Source organism: Python bivittatus, unplaced genomic scaffold (genome assembly GCF_059951505.1).
Source record: "Python bivittatus isolate LINGU-HERP-01145 unplaced genomic scaffold, Pbiv_v1 ctg000350_np1212, whole genome shotgun sequence".
NCBI classification, from domain to species: domain Eukaryota; kingdom Metazoa; phylum Chordata; class Lepidosauria; order Squamata; family Pythonidae; genus Python; species Python bivittatus.
Genome location: NW_028277074.1, coordinates 17,614,525 through 17,627,034, shown reverse-complemented (window position 1 = coordinate 17,627,034; position 12,510 = coordinate 17,614,525). Strand labels below are relative to the sequence as shown.

Genomic DNA, 12,510 nt, shown 5'->3' with positions numbered 1-12,510 from the left:
AGATGCCATCTAGATGTATTAGGGAACCCCTAGATGGCCTTGCTGCTTGGAAATCATAGGAAATTTACCCCAATACATCAAGAGAACACCAGGTTGAAGAAGGCTAACATAAAACATTGCTTCTTCAACGTTCATAACAACAACATTCTGTATCTGTTATAATTTCTCTCTTATTTGCATTCAAGAATGATTTCTGCCTAAACATATCTTGTTGCCCATCACTGTGTGATTAAAAAAGAATGCCATTCAATGTTTATGGGTAAACCCGATGGTGCATAAATCTGTAAAATAGCACAACTTTCCCTATGTCATAGCAAAAATTTAATTTCCATGAGTGTCTCAAAATAAAACAGATATTGCCAAATGCTTATCCTATAGTAATCAAACTATTAAAACTATATTGGCCAATTATTGTTATTGTAATTGTCATTGTTTTCATCAAATACATTTCATTCAGATCTGAGTTTGAGCTCTACTCCTGATGCAGCTCATTCTCCTCAATCCTGCAATTCCATTGTATAAAATAACTGTAACTGCTTCTCAAAATCTGATAGAATAGCTAAAGCAGGAGCAAATGGAGATACACAGTGTTTACTTCTGAGCACCGTAGCTTAGGAATAGAGTGTTGTCTGCCAGTATCATAGGGGACAAACAGAAGTAGTGAGCACCCACTTTCAGAGACCTAAAACATGGGCTTGCGTGGAACTATAATTTCTGCAGGTGTGTAGCAGTTTTAGTACTTTACAAGTTTCTCTGGAGCAGGCCAGATCTTGCTGTATCAGAATTTTTCTGCTGAACTATCTGAAAAACTTTTGCATTAACATATAGGATTATGGGTGTCGCTTCTGGCAGGAGGCTATCAGTTTTGCCTGTGGCAATATTGCTGAAAACCTAAAATTTAACTGAGAATCAGTAATGACTCAGGTTATCACCTGGATCAGTTTTTGACAAAGAGGAAAAAAACTGCACTTCAGATTCTACCCATTGTTTCAGCTTTCCACATAATATAACATCCGCATGTAACTGGCAAGCCATCTGTTTCTGAGGAACACCAGAAGCCTCAAGGAGAAGAACTGAACTACATATATAGTCTTCTAGCGGTTGCATAATGTTTGGTGCAAGCAATCCTGGAGAGATGGGGAGAGAAAATACTTGAGGAAAACACCAACTTGAGGATTACTGATGCTTTTCCTTGGTTCATGGATCCAGAGGAAGTGCTGGCAATCATGCGGAAGAACAAAAGGATAGGCATTTGGAACAGAATAGAAAGAGCACTTCACCAAAACTTCCATGCAGTGATACACAGAATACTCAGAAACCAACAGTTTAGGTGGAGCTGATCAAATTCATTTTTTCTTTGCTTGCCAATTTTGGCTGTGACCTTTGGAAAGGTTGCAGAGTTAGGGGGCTAAATCTGTATAAAATCTGTACAGACCCAATTGCTTATATTTTGTATTAAGCCTTTACCAAATATCCTTGCCATGATGTCATGTCTTAGATTTCCAAAAGATGTTTCTAAGCTAAAGTTTAATCAAACAGGACCTGATTTCATCCATGTTTACTCACAATGGGATTGGAAGGCAAGGCATGGTTAAAAACCAGTTCAGTGTACAGTATGCTGGAACAATATAAGTAACAAGTTTGGTTCTAAGCAGCAAGGTCTGGTAATTATGTTCCACTTATCTAATTACTGTTGCTAAAGAAGCACAATAAATAAGCTTTCAGTTCAGTGGAACTGCCAGGTTGAGGACAGATCATCTTGGAGAAAGTCTATCTGGTTACTAAGAGTTGACACTTGATGCACATGGGAGGAAGAAACTTATTTTGATTTCAAAGGGAAGAAAGCTCACTCAGTGGGAAGGTTGCCACTTATGGCTGACTGGATAGGTGTGAGTAAAGCTTACTTTTATCCATTGATTTTACCAATCTGGACAATATTTAATTACACCTTCCTTTTGTTATTAGTGATTTTTGTATAATCTATATAGTCACATTTCAATAGGAAATACTTTTATTTGTGAGTTATTCCACTGTAGCTGTATAAATCCATTATTTTTACACGCTGGATGTTTCTATATAGTTTTTGGATATGATCACAGAGAACATAAACCTTGAAATGTGCTTCAGTACTGGAATTGTTTGCACAGTTGACAATATATTAACAGACTAAGAGACTAGAAAACAAGAGCAGAAAAGTTGGAATAAGAGCTAGAGGACACTTGCTTCGTTTTGTACGTAGTTTTGGAATATATTTAAATATTCCTTTTTTTGCTACTTTTAAAGAAATGACTTGAGCAAGAGAATCTTGTGTTATCTTTCTATTTTAGAAATTCCTCCAATAACACAATGAGGAACTAGAACCTGTCAAATTTCACACAGGGCCAGTAGAAATGGTATATTTATGTCTGTCCATTTGTTTAAAGGCTGTGGCTTGAAATTCCTTTCCCCAAAGTTATAAAATACCTGGTAACTTTTCCAAATTTGACAAAGATTGGAATGTGTGAGTTTTTAAAACATGTGCTTCTTTCCCTATATTTTTGATATGTATTACCAGTGCTTCCAGAGATATATTCAGTATGTTAATTAATACCTCAGATCTGCTTTTTTTAAAAAAAAGGTAAAAAAAAATGAAATCATATACATCAGAGCAAAAATCTATTTTCCAATAATGTATAGTAGACATATTCTAAATCTGTAGTAGCTAAGGTTGCATTAACTTTAGACAATCTAAATAAAAATCTCATACACAGCAGTGGCAAAACTAACTGTGTGTGTGTGTGTGTGTGTGTGTGTGTACGCATACATACATACACACACACACACACACTAGAAGTTTAACTAACAGTATATATCTATATCTATCTATATACATGCGCGCGCGCACACACACACACATGCAACAGAAGTTTAACCAAATTTAAGCAAGAATGGTTCCCATACATACATCACAAATATAATAATCTATAGTTTGGCTTTTAAGGAGGCCTAAATACTTATAAATATTATAAACTAGCAGATACAGTATATAAAAGGGGGAAAGTCAGAATCTCAACAGCTCCTTTCCCCCCCCTTTTTTTCCTTTTAATTTTGTATTCTTGTTTTTTGCCGTTTTTTTCATTTTATTTTTTAAGTATCTCAAACTTGCTAAACTTGTTTTGTTCATCTATTTTTCATTTTATTAACATTTATAAAAACACATACATCCAAATACACACACATGCATACATACATACAAACACATACCAAGTAACAACATGATGGAGATTTTAAAATCAAGTAATTTAGCTTAGGACCAAAACCATTAATACAAAACAAATATCTTGATGTATGCTGTTCCTTCATTTTTTTTCATTTCATTTCCAATGTTATATTTAATTTTAAAGAAAAAGTCAAATAATCACAATGCTTGTAACATTAATATCCAAAACTGTAATTAATATTGATGGAATGTCCACTTTTTTTTTCTTTTATCTATATTCAGTATTCTAAGGCACCTAAATATTAGAATATTAAGAATCTATAACATAAATATCATTGTACTGAAATAACTTATTGTATCACAAATGAGATGACAGAGCAATAGATAGTCTATATGACTAGATTTAATAAATTTAAAGGACTGATCTAGTTCTATATTAACACTTTATGGACATATTTTTAGTCTCTGCAAATGCCACTCATTTAATCACTATTCTTCATACTCTCTTCTGATTTTTATTATTACTGTTATAGTTTTAGTTGCACTTCATCCTATTTTTTGGTGGTTATATTTCACCAATAAAACATATAAAAAAATAAAAATAAAATCAGGAACCCCCCCCCCCCCATGAATCTCATCTCATCTGCAAACTTATTTGATTGCAATATCATTAGAACTTTTGATGCCAGTGCTCTTTTGCCCCACATGTGATAACCACAGCATCAGTGATGGTAGAGAAAGGCCGTACCAAATTTTCAGGTTTTTTGTAATGATTTCTGAGATCTTGTAGGTAGAGCACTTGAGATAACTTATTTTGTAGATACAATACTTTTTATATACAGTGATATAATATTTTACAGTGCCATTGTAGAGCCAAAATGTTAAAAGAATTCTGGCCTAATAAAGGAACATTGTGCCAATATAGTCAATTGCTCCCTCATTTTCTACCAGAGAATGTAATCAACAAATCTGGGCAGATCTGGCCAGATCTGGCCTTGGTTTACTTATTGCTTATTAATTCTGGTTTGTCTTAAATAAATTTGAATTTGTTTCTGAATTGTTTGAATAGGAACAAGCTAGAGCTTCTGATTCATACTTAATTCTAAACAAATCGTGACTGAAGCTGTCCAAATTGTTAGCCAGGCTCACTGGGAATGGAAGCCAAGCAGAATCAATCAAGCAGCATGTAGCAACACATCAGATGGCACTGGTTTCTTTACAATTCTGGCTTACTGTTGCATGTGAACATAGTATAGTTGATGTGCCTTTCATAGTTATCCTTCTGCCTTTCAAGCTATCTACTTTTCTTCATCTGTGACCTGTATGTTCTGCAGAGTACACAGAACTGTAAAGGAAAGTTAAATGATCTGTAACTTAGATAAATTTTTAAGACCAGCAATCCAAAAAAACATTAAAAAAAATAATGCAATCTTAAAATCTTCAGATCTTGTTTATTTACTGATACTTCTATATCAGTTTATTTACTGATACATCTATATTCCCCTTTTTCCCATTCTGGAATTCAAAGTGGCATATATGGAGTTTCCATATGGAACCTCATCTGGTGACTGTCCACACTCAGACTCATATTTGTTTGGCAAGCTTACCAACAATTTAGGCGTGTTTTTGAATACACCACATACTAATAGCGAGCATAATTCTTGGGTGCTGATCCTTATGAGCAGTACTGTCACTGTTCAAGATGGAGGTGTTAGAAGAAGAAAATTCCAATATTTGTTGTAGATATACAGAAAATACTTAGCAGGGGAGAAAAGGCTATGAGAGAACTTCCCAAAGAAGCTATGAGGGATGATAATAATATTAAGTAACCATAGAATATTTTGCTAAGGGAAGGAATGATAACAAACTCTGCATGAGTGGAACTGAGGATATTGTAAGCTGGCTATTGAGCACCCCTTTATAACAGAGCTTGGGTGTACTAAATCATCCAAACTCTGTTCCATGGCCCATCTACTAGATAAAAACAACATTGATATGACCTATTTCTTGATGTGCATGTGATTCACACATCCCCTTTGACATCAGCCAGTCTACATTTTTTTTCTGCTAATACAATGTATAGGGAAAGATAGTCACCAGATCAGAACTGTAATATTCATTCATTCAATATCTGTCAAGAGGATTCTACTGTATGGCTTTCCTGTGCTGTGCCACATACACAAATTCCAGAATCTTATTCCTTGAACGTAGGACAATCCCATGCAGAAGTAGGCATGTCACATAGTATATTTTTCCTGCATTAAAAACACAATAACAAATCAAACAAAAATACAGTTAAATCTGTGTAGAACTTCCATAATATAACATGTGAAGAGACTCTAAATTTAAACTTACTTAGAAATCCACTCCCATTTGTTGGATGGTGTGATTTATTACTCATAGCAGCTGGAGTTGGGGGAGAACAACTCATTTGCCTGATAACATACATACATACGTGTGTGTGTGTGTGTATATATATATGAAAAATGCCTTATGTGACCTTCAGATGAACCCCTTTCAATTCAACATGATTAATCATAACATACTGAAATGCCAATTGGATTATGTAATTGTTTTCTTAGTTTTAATATACAGTTTAAACAATTTTATAGAATACAGTATGACATAAAAGCTACCTGAAGCTGCAATACTCTTTTTGGAGAGCCATTTTTTAAAAATGAGGCAACACAAATGAATAGAGAAGCAGTGATTGGCAGTCTGTTTGAAGCATGTGAGACGGGATAAGATACAGCTGAAACAGCATTTGATTCAGTGTTATCTACATCTGTTATTCAAGCTGTGAAGGTAGGAGTAAATTATGGCTTCACAGCTGAGGAGCAGGGTGTGGGTTCACATTTTTTAAACATTTGTTTCCATTTATCAATGCCACATTTTTAAATGGGTCAAGTAAATTTTGGTAACTTACCCAAATCCCTAGACTAGTAGTTCCAACCTTTTCCTTTAGGTAGATCACTACATTATCACTGAAAATGGTTAAGGATTATTACATAAATCACATGTAGTTTTCATTAGATCCAAAATTAAATAAAATTAATATTTATTTATTTGGGTTTTTTTTTCAAACCACACTCTCATGTAGTCATCAACTTTCACAAGATGTTGGTGTTCTCATCTCAAGTCTTGTGAAATTAGGGGCAAAAGTTTCATGATATTGCAAGAGTTCATTACCAAAATCTCACAATAGTTAGTAATCTTGTGAGAGTTGGGCTACTTTTAAAAAATAGATCTGAATTTATTTTGATAGCTGCACTGGGGACAGCCTGCAGTAACTCTGTGCTATGATCCATCCATACATCACAAATTTGGAAACACCATGTCAGGCCACTTTCCTCATAAAAGAGATTAAGATCTCCAAACACTATATCTGGATATTTTGATAACAGTCACAGTTTACTTCATTGGTATTGTTATAGCATCCCAGAGTTGCTGGAACACAGAGAAAGCAAGAAAGCTGCCACTCGCTAATAATGAACCAGTGGAGGTTGATGGTTTCCAACTGCCACTTACGTTGTGCCTCTTCCGTTCCCATTGAACAGTCTGCCTAGCAGGATCATGGGAAAAGCAAAAAGGGCATGTGGCGAGAACAACTGTTGAAAGAGAAAAAACAGTAGTTGGTTTCCCAGCTTTCAGGTGACTGGTAGAAAAAGTAGGCAGCTCTTAGTGCCACCCTTCTTGTAGTTTTAGGCCACAAATTGCCTGACTATCTCACGTTGAATGTCCTGACAGTTTTCTCCATTATATACAAATGACTGTAATCTGAGAGTTTGCAACAACACCCTCCCCCCCCGTTTTATTTATGTACATTGTTTTATTGAATTTTAATCTGTATTTACTATGGTTTATTATAAACCGCCCAGAGTCACTCCTTGAGTGAGATGGGCGGTGACTAAATCTGAAAAATAAATAAATAAATAAATAAATAAATAAATAAATAAATAAATTTGTTTTGAGATGTTTCTCATTCCACTTTCTTGTATTTTTAACCTTATTGCAAAGTAAAAGCTTAAAGCAGAATAAAATCATTGTCTATGACTAATAATAAATAGAACTTCGCTTACTAATTCAGTATAAAAGCCTTGTGTTATTAATACAGTATGGTCCAATACTTTTTAAAATTGCTTTTAAAATAATAACAGAAAAAGAGAATAAAAGGAATAAAACACAAAGATAATTGTGATAGAAATATTGTCAAAGAAAAAAAATGCAGAACAAGTGCTTAAAAAAAGGTGAAAAAATACAACAGAAAAAGTAACAAAGTATATTGTTATAACAATAAACAGTTACAATTCTATCTTTACTTATCTAATGCAAATACTATGCAAGTATGTATATATTTATTTCTAACACACTTATATAACTATCATGCTTTTTTTAGCCTACTGTATTTTGTATAAATGAGTCCCATATTTCATTATACTTGTCCATACAAAATCTACGTCTGTAAGCAATCCGCTCATAGGTGGCAAGTGCAATCAGGTCTTCATTCCATTGAGTGAAAGGGGCCATAGATTTATGTTTCCAATGCTGCAATATTAGTCTTTTACCCATAGTAGGGGCACAGAGAATCCATTTACGTTGTCCAGTTCTCAGATTCCATGTACTAGGTATGTAATTCAAAAGAAAATTATCCTCAGAAAATTTTAACTTTTGTTCCACAGTCACATTTGTATAGTCCACTACTTTCTCCCAAAACTTAGTATCAGACATTGTAAAAACATATGCTTTAAAGAAGCATTGTCCTTATTACATCTCTAACAGATTGCTGTCTTAGACAGTCCTTTTCTATACAAACATAATGGAGTCCAATAAATTCTATATATTATTTTTTTGTTCTGTAAGTCATAGTTTAAGGTCCATTGACGCTCTTGCTATAGAAATTAAGACATTCTCCCATTGTCTAGACAATACAGGCACCTCTAATTCTTTATTCCATTCATTTCTTAGCATCTGCATATCAAATTGATTTATTGATAAAAATAAATAGGGTTTTTTTTAGTTTTAAAGGATTTAACAAATTGTTCTACTATCTCAGGTATTTCAGAAGCTGAAAATGCTGCTGGTCCAAACAATGTTGTTAACAAATGTTGTAGCTGTAAATATTGACACTGGGTTCAATTTGATAGATGATATTTATCTCTTAACACAGCATATATTAAACATTCATCTTTATCATCCATCAGTTGGTCCAAAGTCAATATCCCCACTTCCATCCAATTTTTCCATTTCACCATCTCTTCCCCAATTTTTAATGTTGGGTCTCCCCATAAAGTCAATTTGGCATGGGGAAAAGGGTCAAATCTTTTTTTATTAGACATTCCATTCCATAGCTTTCTAACTGACATAATTGTTTCCAGAGGTACTAGAGTTTTAGTGTATTTAGATCCTAATACTGTCCATCCAATCAAAGGTGCTACATATGTATATTCCAAAGTTGCACAAATTGGAAAATTAACACCAATCGTTGGCTTCCAGTATTTAATACTTGACATTAGGTAAGCTTCATTATATAGCTCCACATTCTGAAAACCAAATCCCCCCTCATTAATTGGTAATTGCATTTTCTGTAAAGGTATTCTCAGAATCGAAGAATCCCATAAAATTTTTCTAAACAAAGAATTTATTTTCTGAAAATATTTTCCAGATATATGAACAGGAATTCTTCTCAGAATATAAATTACTCTGGGAATAATATTCATTTTGAGAACATTCACCTCTCCCCAAAGGATGAGTTTTAATGACTCCCATCTATCAATATCTGAAGAAACCTCTTTATATATTTTATTTATATTATATGTTACTAACTGAGTTATATCTTTGGGTATGTATCTTTGCACATACCTAAATATTTAATCGATTCAGTACAAATATGGAATTGATATTCCTTAAATGAATGGGTAACCAAATTTTCACCTATTGGCATCAGTTCCGATTTGGACCAGTTAATAGAATATTCTGCTATTTTCTAAAGGCATCTATCATTTGTATCAACATGGGAATAGTAGTGTGAGGCTTAGAAATAAACAGAAGAATGTCATCTGCAAATCAGTATGGTCCAATACTAAACTATGTTTTGAATTCTGGAGGGAAAAGCTGAGAACTGATGCTAACACAATTTTCAAATGTTTAAGGTAACGCAATTCATTTTGAGTTGCCATTTATATTGTAAAATTAAATTTAAAATGTCTCTAGTTAATATTCTAAATATGTATAGCCTAACTCTAGTTGCCTAGTCTCTAGTTAAAATTCTAGATTATTAGAAAAATGAAAAAAATCAACATCTGAAAAAATGTTTATCAAAATAGGAAAGTTAAATGTTATTTAAATATCTATATTTTTGTTTAACCAGAAATGTTTAAAATTGCCAAGTAACTGTTGTATAGTGATGAAATTATAAATTAATTAGTTATAAAGATGAGCAATTTTTCCTTAAAACTAACCACAAGAAACATATAATCCTCAGAGAGATTCTAATCTCAGAGAAATTTTTATCAGTTTTGACTGTTTGGCCTAATCTGAGCTCTAGGGTTTGTGTTTGTCTAAAGCTGATACATACCCAGTGCTGAAATAAAGCTGATACCACTAATATAGCTAAAATAAATAGTTTGGCCTTATTTTATATATATTCACCACTTCCTATTTACTTCTTTTAAGAATTTGTGTTACAATTCGTTGCAAGTAACTGGAAAATTGTTTTAAGTTTAAAGAACTGTAATTCTTGCAGTTCAGTGACCAGAATAAAACAGAACAAAGCTCCAATTCTTCAAGTTCCTGTTTCTGTTTATATGCTAAAAGTTGGCAATGGAAAAAGTATGACAATGCAGCATTTTGCATTTCCAGACTTGGACCCTAATAGTCTATCTGAAGGTCACTCAGACTGTCTGGGAAGAACTGATTGCTCTAATTTCACTGAATGTAGCACAGTCACATAGTTATTCAGTGCTGCTTATGGAAATCTGTCCTGAAGTTCATGTTGCTGCTTCTATGCCTCTTTGTGAGAATTATTTGTATAATGTCTCAGGGGTCTGAGTTTTTTTATTTGTATCAAATTTCAAAAATGTTTTCAGGATATGCAAGGGGAGTATTTATTCATGAATATATTCCTAATCAGCCAGACATATTCACAGTTTTACAGTATTCAGAAATGTCTTGGTTCCAATTTATGTGCTCATTCTTCACCACTTCAAATGGAGTTTTGCCTGAGGAACAGCTCAACCACTTGGTTTATTCACAGCATCCAGTCATATTGGGAAGAAATTAACTTTGATCTTCTAGCTGGGAAATTTGTTTATTTTCTTTCTGAACTCAAAGAAGTGTTCTGTTATTATAATTCTTTGGCCATATCATACGAATATATAATTCACACACTAAATTAACCATATGGATAGGGAAATTCTGCCGCTTTTTCATGTGCCTTTACTTTGGAGAAAAATAATCATGTGGCAAACTGAAGTGATATTACATATGAACTTTCATATATAAGAATGCATCTAAAATGTGTATTAGCTCTTCAGAATTTTTAAAGACAATCCTTGCTATATTAAGGTTGATTTCCTCCACACCTCATAAAAGCTATTAAATGTTTGTGTCCTTGTGAAGATGATTTCTAATTTAAAGAAGAAAAATAGCAATATGCTGTAGCTGTTGAATATTAATAAAATCCAGAATTTGTTTCAAAATAAAATACTTTATCATTTTTCTATTCTAGTCATTTGTATTCATGATATAAGAACAAACAAGTTCAGTATTCTGTACAACAGGCCTGCAAAGTTCCTTAAAGAATGTTTAAAACTCTGTACATCTCTGGTTTAAGATTATAAAAGCTTTCTAAAGATGGAAGTTACTGTAGATGGAGATTTAAAGGCAGAGAGAGAATCATTCTCTGCTGGATCACTCTGGGAGGCCCATTCATACATACACTCATGTGTGTGTAAATCATCATTATTATCATTCCAAATCAGTCTACTGCAGGATGAAAACCTATTAACTGAAATTAATTGTGGACCGTAATTTACCCTCTGGTCCAGTGAAGGTTGGTAGACAGATTTTTCTGACTTCCCAGTCTAGGGCTGGGAGAGACTAACTGGTTGAAAGTCACCCAGCTGGCTTCCATGCTTAAGGGAGAACTACAGCCTTTAGTTCAGCACCTTAACCACTACATGCTGGTGTGTGTGTATGGTGTGTGTGTGGGTTTGTGTATATACATATATATTAAGGCAGACAGGCAAACTGTAATAGTTTTTGAATTTGCTGCATGGTACAGAAGGTTGAAAATAGATCCCCAGAGGGTCTGTTATTTAAGCAATATAACTGTAAAAACTACTGATAGTTTCCACAACCCGACGGCTTCACTCTTTGCCAGTGGCAGTGATCGACAGGATAAGCCATCAAATCCTCCTGGCAGAAAGATACAGTCTACTTGAGCCAACCCCAGACTAAAACTCTGTCTCATTATTTGTTTCATCGTCCTTTATAGTCATCCCTGCAAGGAAAAAAGGTCTTTCAACCAGTTATTTGTACAGTATTCTGTCATATATATTCCAAAGTAGATGATTTTCTTGTTACTACTTGTGTGATCCAGATTTTCCAATGTATTGGTTCTTTTGCTGTTGTTATCTTAAATATACAGACCAACTGATGATGCTTAATGGCAATTAATTGTAAAGAGTATTCTGATGCTAAATATGATGAATATTCTGCATTTAGATTTTAGATCCCTGCTTGGCTAAGGACCTTAAATCTTTGGTGTATTTTATAAATCCTTCCTTCATTTCTATTATTTATTTTATGTTTTTATAGAAACTGAATTTTTTTACTGTTTTATTGTATTATACTCTATTTTAATAATTTTTGTCTTTTGTGCACCACTTTCAGCTGATGACATAGAAAGTGGCACAAATATGTATTAAATAAATAAATAATATGAAATAATGATTTTGAAGTATTTAAATTTCTTGAATTTGCCTATCCTTTAAAAATAATATTTTAATTTACTATGCAGTTATTACTATTACTTGGTCAATGCTACCAATGGAGTGTGAGTTTCATCAACAGCTGCAAGCAAACAGCAATAAAGTTCAGCATCAGCAAGGACCAGAAGAGCTTCCATTTTCATTTTCTGTGTTAATATTACCATTTCAGATAAATTTAAAAAGCTGAATGAATAGCTTAAAACTCAAGCCCAAATGGTTAAATGTTAAACTGAAATCCACTGAAATCCACAATGGTTAAAAATGTTAAGCTTTTAAAATGCGCTTGTTTCCAATAAATCTTTTAAATTATTTTATTTAATT

At 33.4% G+C, this 12,510-nt stretch overlaps 1 protein-coding gene across 1 annotated transcript in view; it reads left to right on the top strand.

Moving 5' to 3' along the window:
* TIAM1 (TIAM Rac1 associated GEF 1) overlaps positions 1-12,510 on the top strand; it is an 86,064-nt gene that overhangs the window by 14,155 nt on the left and 59,399 nt on the right. The gene's annotated exons all lie outside the window — the stretch shown is intronic.